Source organism: Pelobates fuscus, chromosome 4 (assembly GCF_036172605.1).
Source record: "Pelobates fuscus isolate aPelFus1 chromosome 4, aPelFus1.pri, whole genome shotgun sequence".
Lineage (NCBI taxonomy): Eukaryota > Metazoa > Chordata > Amphibia > Anura > Pelobatidae > Pelobates > Pelobates fuscus.
In genome coordinates, this window is record NC_086320.1 from 316,368,027 (window position 1) to 316,380,347 (window position 12,321).

The following is a 12,321-nucleotide window of genomic DNA, read 5'->3' on the forward strand; positions in this document are numbered from 1 at the left end:
AGGGGGGAGTATGGTGGGGGGCAGGGGGGAGTATGGTGGGGGGCAGGGGGAGTATGGTGGGGGCAGGGGGGAGTATGGTGGGGGGCAGGGGGGAGTATGGTGGGGGCAGGGGCTGAAGAAAGGGGCTGGAAAAAAAAACGTTTTGATTTAAAAAAAAAAAAAATGCTACAAGTTCTTCCCCCACCCCCTCCCAGAGACTTACCTTGGTCCAGGAGGGAGAACCTTACCCCTGGTGGTCGGATGGGATGGGATGGGCTGCACTGGAGGCTGGAGGCTGGAGCTGCAATCAGGACCGCTGGGGAGTCTGGGAGCAGTAGAAGTCCCGCCCCATTCTGACATCATCAGAGGAGGACGGCTGACTTCACTGCCAGGCTCCTGTGTGCTGGCTGCAGGGAGAGAGGTGAGATTAAAAATCCGAGTCTCCAGCCAGAGGCAGGGGATTCGGATTTTTGCGCCCCCCTTCTCTGGCGCCCTAAGGCGGCCGCCTGTGCCGCCTTATGGACGCGCCGGCCCTGTATAGGCTTTATGCGTCAGCCACGTTGTGGCCATAGAAACCTCCGGAGTGTGGTTTATATCAAAGAACGCTTCAAGTTCCTCAGCTAGTTTAGTGACCAGTTCAGGGTTGTGTAGGAGAGTTTCATTTAAGCGCCATGGCGAAGTGACTCGGGATTGAAATTGGTCTGGTAAGGACACCATTACCGGTGTTAGCACTAGAACCATTAGCTCAGCGTATAAGAGATTCACTGGACATAGAGGGGATAACAATAGGGGGGAAATCACATAAAATAACATTGTTTGCGGACGATGTGATGCTTACCATATCAAACCCTGACTCTTCCCTGCCTTGCCTACAACATATTCGGACAAAATTCGGTCGCTGCTCTTATTATAAACTCAATGTCAGTAAGACGCAGGCTATGGGTCTTAACCTCACGACAGCCCAACTCGCTAGCTTACAAAATAGCTACTCCTATGACTGGAGACGGGACCATTTAACGTTCTTGGGGCTTCACCTCACACCAATGACCAAGAAACTGTACAAAGCAAACTATCTTCCACTATTACGCAACATCAAACAGCAGCTACAGGGGTGGAAAGGGAAGTATGTCTCCTGGACGGGCAGAATAGCTGCAATAAAAATGATGCTTCTGCCCAAGCTACAATACCTGTTCAGGACACTCCAAATTTGCATACCAAAAGTTTTTTTTACTGATACTCAACGCACACTAAATAGTTATATATGGGGAGGTAAGAGACCTAGAGTGGCAGCGGCCACCATGTATAAACCTTTTAAAGAAGGAGGAATGGGGGCGCCAGAAATAGCAAGCTATTACACAGCAGCCCTCATGAGCACCCTTATAGGGACATTCCATCACGACACAATGCCACCATGGCACCAGATTGAAAGGATACACACGAGCGGGTTAACATTGCCAACCCTGGCCTGGATCCCTAAGCACCAAAGGCCAAAATCCACGCAAACCTGCCCCACGACCATTGCCACCCTCAAGGCATGGGATAAACATGTGATAAAACACTACCCGGCATCTTATATATCCCCAGCAATGCAAATGCAGGCACTCTACGTGCTTATCCCCGAATTTGATAGCGGTCTATGGAATGACCACAAAATCAAATGCCTCTTCCAGATCATGCCAGAGGGCCGCCTTCTGCCCTACGAATCACTTTCCGAAACATATGGACTACCCAAAAGAGCATATTTCACATATCTACAACTGCACTCATGGGTGCGGAAACAGACCATGGAGGGCAAAATACACAACCAGGGACTCCCCTTGTCTCCACTGGAGAAAATATGTATAACTAACCAGCAACCGAAAAAGCTACTATCTACTTTATATAGGCTAACTAAACCCCTAACACTACCTAAATCTCTGCCTTTTGTAAGAGCTTGGGAACGAGACCTACATTTGAATATGCCCAATGATACCTGGCTAAAAATTATGTGGGCTCACAAACATCTCACGCTAAACACATCACATGTAGAGACGAGTAGGAAAGTACTCTATCGCTGGTATATAGTACCACATACACTACACAAATATGACAAGAGACAATCGGGGAATTGCTGGAGGTGTCATACGGAACCCGGCACAATGCTCCACATATGGTGGACATGCCCAAAAGTACAACCCTTCTGGGAAGGCATATCAAATATTATTAAGGAACTTATCAGCAAGGACATACACATTTCCCCGGAACTCCTCCTGTTATTAATATTACCTCAAGATTTACAAAAACAAGATTTATACCTCATCTACCATATAATTGTCACAGCTCTCTCCTCTATAAGTAAAATGTGGCTAAAGGTAAACACTCCAGCAATTAACACATACCTAGATATGGTGGAAACCACCAAATCCTATGAAACAGCTGCAAGGCAGACGACAAAAGGGAAACAATTTTGGCAGACAGCTTGGGAAAAATGGGACGCCTGGAGATTAACAAATAAAGAGTATCCCACTAGCAAACAATAACGACATACAGGGCCCCGATCGAAACCGACCAATGACTCCAGATACCCTGGTACACTCTCACCCCCCTCCCCCCCATTCTCCCCCCCCCCCCCACCCCACTGTTAACTTCTAGTTTTGAGTTATAACTGACTGGGAACACGGACAAAGATTGACATAGAGTTCACATAAAGGAACAGAAGAAAGATATCATTGAAGACACAGACGATGCCATATAGCTGACCTTCTGTTTAAGAACGGACGCACACAACTAAGTACTGTTGATCACCATAGGGAAAGCGGCATACCCTCTTGTGTTACAATCTATGCATATAGTGTGAATCTATGTTAAACCGAACTCATGTAATAATGTAGCTATGGTTTCTGTATGTTTAACCGTGTTCTGCAAATGTGTAACATGTATAAAGATTGGAAACTTAATAAAATATATTACAAAAAAAAAAAAAAAATGAAATGCAAGCCTTATATGTGACTCTCTAACTTTCCAAAACACCATAAAACCTGTACATGGGGGGTACTGTTATTCTCGGGAGATTTCACTAAACACAAATATTAGTGTTTTAAAACAGTAAAACATATTACAACAATAATATAGTCCATAAAAGTGCCGTTTGTTTGTAAAAAATGCAAAAAACTTCACTTTTACTTAAAATATCATCGTTGTAATACAATTTACCATTTTTTTTTTTTCATTCTTTGTCGGTTTTGCATATATTCCAATGTTTAGGGGAGGGGGTACAGAAAATAAGAGGGGGGGTGGGGATGGGGTATAGCAGTGCCATCCTTTCAATTCGTACCATCGCAGGGTACGCCACAGAGAAATGCAGTTCAATAGTATATGTTGGCAATTTGACACCGATTAGCCCTCCAGAGTCATCTCGGTGCTCCTATGTTAGACGTAGGTCTGCTTTTAGATTTATCTGTGTCGCCTCGGTGTGAGGACTTGTCTGGGTCGGGAGGGGGGGGGAGTCTATTTGGATCAGGTGTCCAGCTGGGGTAAGAACGTATCGTCTCGTCCTAGTTGCTGTTTAGTCACGATCTGTCAATTTGCTCTGGGTGGTTTTGTTCAGAGTTGTGTCTGCAAGTCGTGTATGTTTGAACACCAACGTTGGCGGTGTGTGTTATGGGTATCGGGGGTGGGTTGCGAAGGTCATCCAGTTGTGGATCTTGATGTCTGATCCGTCCGACTCCTGGTACGTGGGGTGGGGGACGGGGATGGTTTCTTTGTGTTCTATCTAGTGAGTTCCGGTATAGGGCCCTTTATGTCAGGTTCGTCTTTGTATGTGTTAGTGGAGTGGTTATCCATGTGATTCCCTGTGCCATGGGTATGCGTGGCTTCTGCTTGTGTTGTGGATGGCTGGGGTGAAGAGGTGAGTCTGGTTGGCTGGTGTTCACGTAGGTAACTTGGCCTTGGGGGGTTAGGGTTGAGGTTGAGGGTACAGCCTGAGGACCGCCCGGGGCACGGCTCCCCCACCCCTTGGCCGGGGGAGGGTAAGGGGCATATGGAGTTGGATGTGGGAATCGCGGTGTACCTGATGCGAAAGTCATGTGTTAGTGAGTTAGGTGTCTGTCAAATTTTTGGCTGGTACCCTGTCGACATGGGCAGGCTACCAGGGGATGGTTGTGTCACCTTCTAGCCATGGGTCCCAGACTTTGTGGTAATGTTTGGGGGTGTCTCGGAGCTGTGCTGTCAGTTTATCCATTTGCGAGTTCTCAACTATCTTTCTTGTTATCATGTCTTGTGATGGGATACGGGTCGTGGACCACAGCTCTGCTATTGCCCTGCGGGTAGCTAGCGCAATTTTGGCGATTAGCTTGTTTTCCGATCTCGTGAATGTGTCTATGGGTTTGGATAGCAACAGGGCCCAGGGGTCCGCCGGGCATGGTTTGTGAAGCAGTTTAGTGATTAATTGGGTGGTGCTGTGCCAGAGCGGTCGGAGTTTCGGGCACGTCCACCAGCAATGGAGGAACGTCCCCGTTTCCCCGCATAGCTTCCAGCATGTGTTAGATGGTGTCTGGCGCATGGAGGCTAGGCGTTGTGGTGTGAGGTACCACCGAAATAGCATTTTATATGCTTGCTCCGCGTGTGTTACGCATATAGAGACAGAGGCCGTTGCCTCCCAGATGTCCGACCAATCTGTTGGTTCTGTCGGTGGGCCTAGGTCCTTCTCCCATGCTGCCGTGTATGGAAGGGATCGTTGTGTGGGGTGGTTGGCAATGGTCAGGTATAGGTCTAAAATTTTGCCTTTTCTGTTTGGGTGGATCGTGCAGTCACGTTCAAATTTGGTGAACGGGGCTGTCCCTGCCTGCTTGATGCTTGGTGTTGCTGCAAAGCTACGTAGTTGGATGTAGCGGAAATAATCGAACGTCGTTAGGGATGAGGATTCGCTAATGTCCGTGAATTGAATGGTGTCGTTACCCTGGTAGAGGTGCCCTATTCTAGAGATGTCTCTTTGTTCAAACTTGGCGAAGTGTGCGGGGGTGAGTCCCGGGGGGAACAGTCTGTTCCTCCAAATCGGGGTCATCGGGGAGAGGAAAGATGATAGATCATATTTGTCCTTCGTCTTATCCCATAGGTCTAATGCGTGAGTGATCGCCGGTGCCGTCGGTGGTGGTAGGGGTCTATGTGGTCTGGGTGTCCACATGTATAGGGACGGGTGGTCCCGTCCGAAGATCAGGTGTTCTAAGTCCACCCATCTTTTCTTTCCAGGTGGTACATGCCAGTGCTGAATCTGCGCTAGGTGAGCTGCTGTGTGGTAGTGTAGGAAGTTCGGTAGGCCTAGGCCTCCGGTTTTCTTGGGGACATATAGCGTGCTCCTGCGTACCCTAGGTTTGCGTCCGTTCCATATGAACGCGTCGATGTCCGACTGGAGGGTTTTAAAGTCTGGTTTGTGCAGTGGGATTGGGAGGGTTTGAAAGAGGTAGAGGAACCTGGGTAATAGGTTCATCTTAATGGAGGTCACGCGTCCTATCCATGATATTCCTAGGGGTTTCCATTTAATCAGGTCTTCATGTGCTTTGCGTAGTATGGGAGTGTAGTTTGTGGCGTATAGGGATGAAACATCCGCTGGTAGTTGAATTCCCAGGTAGGAGATTGCCGAGTGGCAGATCCGGAGCGGGAATGTGTGGCGGATCCTTTCTAGTGTAGCGGGGTCTAGTTGTATAGGGAGCAGTTCGGATTTGTTTAAGTTAAGTTTGTAGCCCGAGATTTCAGAGTATTCTCGTACTATGGTTAGGAAGGGCCCTAGTGAGTGTACTGGGTTGGTCAGAGTCAATAGGATATCATCGGCGTACGCCGAGATCTTGAATGTTTGAATCTTGAATCTCTTACTGTGATCCCCTCTACTTCTGCGCTGGCGCGCACCGTTTGGAGTAAGGGCTCCAAGCAGAGGGCAAACAACAGGGGCGACAGAGGGCAACCCTGGCGCGTGCCATTAGTGATGGAGAAGCGGGGGGGTGGTATGTTGGGTAGTAGGAGTGCTCCTTGAGGGGCGTGGTAGACCGCAGTTAAGAATGAAGTGAATTCTGGCGGTAGTCCTATGTGTGTTAGGGTTTGATGTAGGAACGGCCACGTTAGGCGATCAAAAGCCTTTTCGGCGTCGAGTGAGATTACTGCTGTGGGGATTCGTCTATGGTTAGCGAGCCATATGAGGTCTATGGCTCGTCGTGTGTTATCCGCCGCCTGTCTATGCGGGATAAATCCCACCTGATCTGGGTGTATGAGAGATCCTAGGTGCGGGTTCAGTCTATTCGCCATGACTTTAGTCATGAGTTTAAGATCGACGTTAAGTAGGGAGATTGGCCTATAGTGAGAGGGTTCCAGATGGTCCTTTCCGGGTTTTGGTAAGAGGCAGATGTGTGCGCTAGTCATGTCGGGTGGGAGGGTCTCCCCCCTTAGCGTGGCGTTAAATACTTTACATAGATGGGGTAGTAGGAGAGGGCTAAATTCCTTATAGTATAGGGCTGAGTAGCCATCAGGGCCCGGACTCTTGTTGGGTTTAAAGGATCCGAGAGCCCGCGCCATCTCCTCCACCGTGACCTCCTGACCCATGGCGGCTTTAGCCTCCTGGGTCATAGATGGCAGGGTCGCGTGCCGTAGGAACTCGTCTATGCGGGTGTGTAGGGACTCTACGTCGATTTGGGTTTGGTGGGTGTGGTTATATAGGTTGGTGTAGTAATCTTGGAAAATGTTGCCGATTTGTGTTGGACAATCGCTAATGTTGCCCCCTGAGGTGCGTATAGCCGAGATCTGTTTGGTAGCCATTCGTTGCTTGAGGCGGCGGGCCAGCATGGTGTCCGCCTTGTTCCCTTTCTCATAGTATGTGCGTTTTAGCCACATCAAGGCTTTAGCGGTGTCTTTCTGTGTGAGGCTTTTGAGCAGGTCCCTTATTGCTGTTAGTTTAGTTAGCGTAGTGGGGTGAGGAGTCTTTTTGTGTAGGGTTTCTAGGCGGCGGAGTTCTGTCATCGCTTCGGTAATTTGCTGCTGTGCATGTTTTTTCTTGTGGGTAGCTAAGCTGATGAGAGTACCTCTGATGACCAATTTATGAGCGGCCCATATTATTGCGGGTGTGGTGTCTGCCTGTGCGTTTAGGTCAAAATAATCTTTTAATGCTTTGGTAGTTTGATCTTTAATTAGTTTATCATGTAGGAGGAGAGGGTTCAGCCTCCATGTCCATTGCTTGTGTATCGTCGGTAGGGTCAGGGTAATGGCTATTTCCGCATGGTCAGACCACGATATGGAGCCTATTTCCGATTTGGTCACCTGTGGTACTAGGTTGGGGGTCACTAGAAAGTGGTCTATACGGGAATACGTGCCGTGCGGGTGGGAATAGAACGTGAAGTCTCTTGTGGTTGGGTGTTGCGTCCTCCATATGTCAATAAGGTTTCGTGATGTCAGGAATTGGTGGAACAGAGTGTCGGTTTGTGATGGGCGGGTGCGCGTGGCTTTGGTGGCTGTCCTGTCAATGGCAGGGGTGTGGACTGCATTGCTGTCCCCCCCTATTATGAGACGAGCATTGGAGTAGGTGTTGAGGTGTGTTGACAGGTGTTGCCAGAATGAGGCGTCTGGTGTCGTGGGAGCGTAGATGGAAGAGAAGGCGTAGGCTGTGGTGCCCACTTTCCCCTTTATCGTGACATAGCGTCCCTGTGGGTCCCTGTTACAAACCACGTCTGAGAGGGGGCAGTTGGCTCTCAGGATGATAGCTACACCCTTTGTTTTGGAGTCTGGTGAGGGGGCCATATAGCTTTTCGTGTAGTACCTATTTGTCAGGGGAAAGGCGCGGCGGGCTGTAAAGTGGGTTTCCTGTATGAGTAGGATGTCTATGTTCTGTTTGTGTGCCCACCTTAGTATGCTGTGTCTCTTGGTGGGTGAGTTCAGCCGTTTGGCGTTGATGGATACGCATCGTAAGTGTGTGGGCATTGTGTCGGTGTTGTACCTGTATGGTATGGGATGGGGTAGGGAGTGCCGGTGAATGGGGGCCGCGCACCCGAGCGGTCCCAGGCCGTTGGGCTGAGAGGTGGAGGGGGGGGGGAGGGAGGTAGGTGTCTGGTCCCTTGTCCAAGGGAGGGATAGGTGGGGAGGGAGGACTGGAGAAATCAGAGAGGTGGGGGTAAGAGGGTAGAGGGTTTGGGCTACTGGACTTATATCGTGGCCAGCAGTAAGCGGGGGTGAGCGTCTATCCGCTCGGTGGGTAGTCTTGCCCGCGAGGTGTAGTGTCGTCAGGGGTTGGCGGTCTCTCTAGTAGAGTCGCCAGCAGGCAGTTCTAATGCTAGTGTGTGTACCTTGGTAGGTGGTGGTCGGTCCATGTCTCTGGTGTTTCTGTCGGTTCCGTCATTTCACACATCTTGTGGAGGTTCGAGTGTGGTGGGTCGGTGCCGCCATGTCGTGGTTATGTACTTGTGGCGTCTAAGAGGCATCTGTCTGTCCGCTGTCTGTATCGTCCTGGGTGTGTTGTTGGGCGCCGTCCATGGTATGGTCTGCACGTACACTAAGAGGAAGGATGCATCACGAGAAACAAAGTAGTTAAAACATAGCAGTGATAACAGTAAAAGCAGCAATAATACAAACAACATGAGTATATCAGAATCGGGTGTGGTTTTATGGTTCTTGGTTCCTAAGTGTTAAAGGAGCCCTCAGTGGAGTGTGACCTTGGGGAGAAAGGTGTGCGGTGGTGTCTGGTGATGAGCACTTCGAGTGTCCTGTTGGCTGTGGGGCTCCTTGGCCTCATGAGCGAGACCCGTGTCTCCCTTTGTGTCCCAGTGTCTGTCGGACTATGGTGCTCATGCGCATGGGAGTGTATTGGCACTGATGTCCAGGGACAGCTAGGCGTGTGTGCATGCCTGGTCTAGTGTCTCCGATGCCCCCCATTTCTAGCAAAGAGGACTGTGGTGTACATCGCCTGTTTATGCATAGGCCAATATTATTTAATTTTTTTTAATTTTTTTATTATTATTATTTTTTTTTTTTATATACTTTTTTTTTTTTTTTTTTTGTGTGATGCGTGTGTAGCTATTGAGGGTAGCGTTGTAAGGTGTCCCCATGTTAGGAGTCACGGTTGTACGTGGGGAGTCTAGGGAAAGCCTATAGGGGTGAGTGCGGCTTCCTAAGTGGTGTGCGGCATTCTAAGTAATGCTACTATGAAAAGAGAAAACAGGATATACAGAGTTGTCACATATTTCAGTGGGTAATGCATGAGTGGTCAGGGTGTAGTTATGTCTTATCTGGATCTCGTCGGTGGATTTTCAGAGAGTTCACAGTCTTCTGGTGTATGAGTCCATGGTCTCGGCGGTCTCGACAGCATGTCCTCAGATGTGCTGGTGGCGGGGCTTGGGTGAGGTGTGTTGTAAGAGTGGTAGTCCGTATCGTGATGTCGCGTTCATCTGGTTGTGGTTAGTTGGCAGGTGGAGGATGAGGTCCACTGGAAGTTGGGGCTCCATTCGGGTGCGGTGGCAGGCCTCTGGGTGTTGGTCTCCCATTGGGTCTTCTGTCGGTAGGTTCGGCAGAGAAGTCGATGGCGGGTAGGCCCAGGCGTTCAGCAAATTCAGTTGCTTCAGAGATATTGTGCAGGGTGAGCACTCGGTTGTTTTGTCTCACTTGCAACTTGAAGGGATGTCCCCAGGTGTACCTGATGTGTCGTCTGGCCAGTTCCAGGGTGAGGGGTCTCAATTCCCTCCTTTTGCGTAGCGTGCTTGGGGCCAAGTCTTGGTAGAAGAGTACTTGGTGTCCCTCTATTTGGAGCGGGGTGTCTCTGGCCGCTCGCATTAGTGCTTCCTTGATGTGGAAGTAATGCATGCGTATAATGACATCCCTGGGCTGGGTAGCGTTAGGAAGGGGGGCTCTGAGGGCCCTATGGGCTCTGTCCAGAAGTAGCTCTGCTGGTGAGGCTTCAGGGAGTAGGCTGCAGAACAGTTCTCTCAGTGTGGATGCCAGTGTGTCTATACCAACCGTCTCTGGCACTCCGCGGATCCGTATATTATTACGGCGAGAGCGGTTGTTGAGGTCTTCTTGGGCCTCTTCTAGCTGGCGTACCTGTTCTTGTAGGGCTGTAATGGCGTTTTCATTTGCTTGTGAACGCGTGGAGGTGCGGTCAAGGTGGTCCTCAATGGCGGTAGTTCTGCGCGTTAGGTCATTAAGGCTTTCTGTGATGGGTGCCAGGTGCCTGGAGAACTCAGTTGCCATGTTCAGTTTGATTTCTTTCAGCAGGTGTCGCAGGTCCTCTTTTGTGAGAGGTGTAGGGGCAGTCATGCGGCTGGTATCACTTGCCGCCGAATCTGAATCTTCCTCGCGGCCATCTTCCCCACGTGTGGAGCTCTCCTCTCTGCGGGCGCGGAATATTGGTGCTACCTCCGCCCCGTGTTTGGTTTTTCGCCCTCCTCCCATAGCGGTTCGGTCGGGCGCTGTGTTGGGACTGTTCTGGACCGGGAAGGGAGTCTAGATGTCCGGTACACTCGCTAGTGGATGCTAATAAATTGCCTGCCGGTACGGAGCTCTAGCAGAGCGCAACCATCCGCACCGGAAGTCAGGCGCCGCCCCAATTTACCAGTTTTAAACACTAATATTTGAGTTCAGCGAAGTCTCCCGAGTAAAACAGTACCCCCTATATACAGGTTTTATGGTGTCTTGGAGAGTTACAGGGTCAAATATAGTGCTTGCGAATTAAATTCTCTGCACTTTCTCCCTGTGTTGTCAGGCATGTCAATCAAATTTTAATTAATCAAATGACATAATTATGTTAAAAAATTACTTAAATATACACGTAGAATTTTAATATATATGCATTTATAGGTATATAAATTCTACGTGTATACTAATGTAATCTTTTATGTAATTATATGTATTTATCTATATATATATATTTGCGGTTATTTGTATTTTATATATAGATAGATATATATAGAATGTCATTCTAAGTGTATTCTGTTTCCAATATATATATATATATAAATAACAAAATACAGTTAGAATGAAATTACATATGAATATATAATTTATTTTAAATTTTGTTTCAATATTTTATTTATTTAATTATTTTATTTATTTATTATTGTAATTATACGTATATATATATATATAATATATATATGTAGACATATTATATATGTAACGTCATTCTAAGTGTATTTTAATACTAATATATATACTAATATTAATATTAAAATACATTACGTATGACGTTACATATATATAATATGTATATATATTATATATATAATATATATACATATTATATATATATAAAAATGCATTTAATTTATTTTATAATATGTTTAATATTTTTTTTTTTACACTACCTACCAGCAGGGGGACTGTCTAATATTTTAGACAGTCCCCCTGCTGGCAGATCCATAGCCAGCTATAGGGGGCCATGTGATCGCTCTTTGAGAGCGATCACATGGCCCCCGGGGGCCTCATTTGCCGGAGGGGGGCTGCCTGGGCTCTCAGACAGCCCCCCAGAAGAGGATCGCGGCGGAGGTGAGTACCTCCTAGCTCCTGGGGCTGCAAGCCGTTACGGCGTTCTATGCCGCCGCAACGGCTTTAAAGCCCTTTAAAGCCGCGACGGCATAGAACGCCGTAACGGCATTAAGGGGTTAAAAACAAAAGAAGGAAGGTATGTAGATGAGGATAAAGGTCTAGCTGACTGCCTCAATGAATATTTTTGTTCGGTATTTACAGATGAAAATGAAGGAAAGGGACCTCAGTTAAGAAAAAGGATAAATGAGTCATTTATTACACGTGAGTTTACAGAGGAAGAGGTTCTATTTCAACTGTCAAAAGTAAAGACAAATAAGTCAATGGGACCTGATGGAATACACCCAAAGCTATTAAAAGAGCTTAGTGGTGTACTAGCAAAGCCATTAACAGATTTATTTAACCAATCATTGATAACAGGAGTAGTCCCAGAAGATTGGAAGTTAGCGAATGTTGTGCCCATTCACAAGAAAGGTAATAGGGAGGAGTCGGGCAACTATAGGCCAGTAAGCCTTACTTCAGTAGTGGGGAAAGTGATGGAAACCATGTTAAAGGATAGGATTGTTGAACATCTAAAAACACATGGATTTCAAGATCAGAGACAACATGGGTTTACTTCAGGGAGATCATGCCAAACTAATCTTATTGATTTTTTTGATTGGGTAACTAAAATTATAGATCAGAGTGGTGCAGTAGACATTGCTTACCTAGATTTCAGTAAGGCTTTTGACACTGTTGCACATAGAAGGCTTATCAATAAACTACAATCTTTGAGTTTGGATTCCAATATTGTTGAATGGGTAAGGCAGTGGCTGAGTGACAGGCAACAGAGGGTTGTAGTCAATGGAGTATATTCGA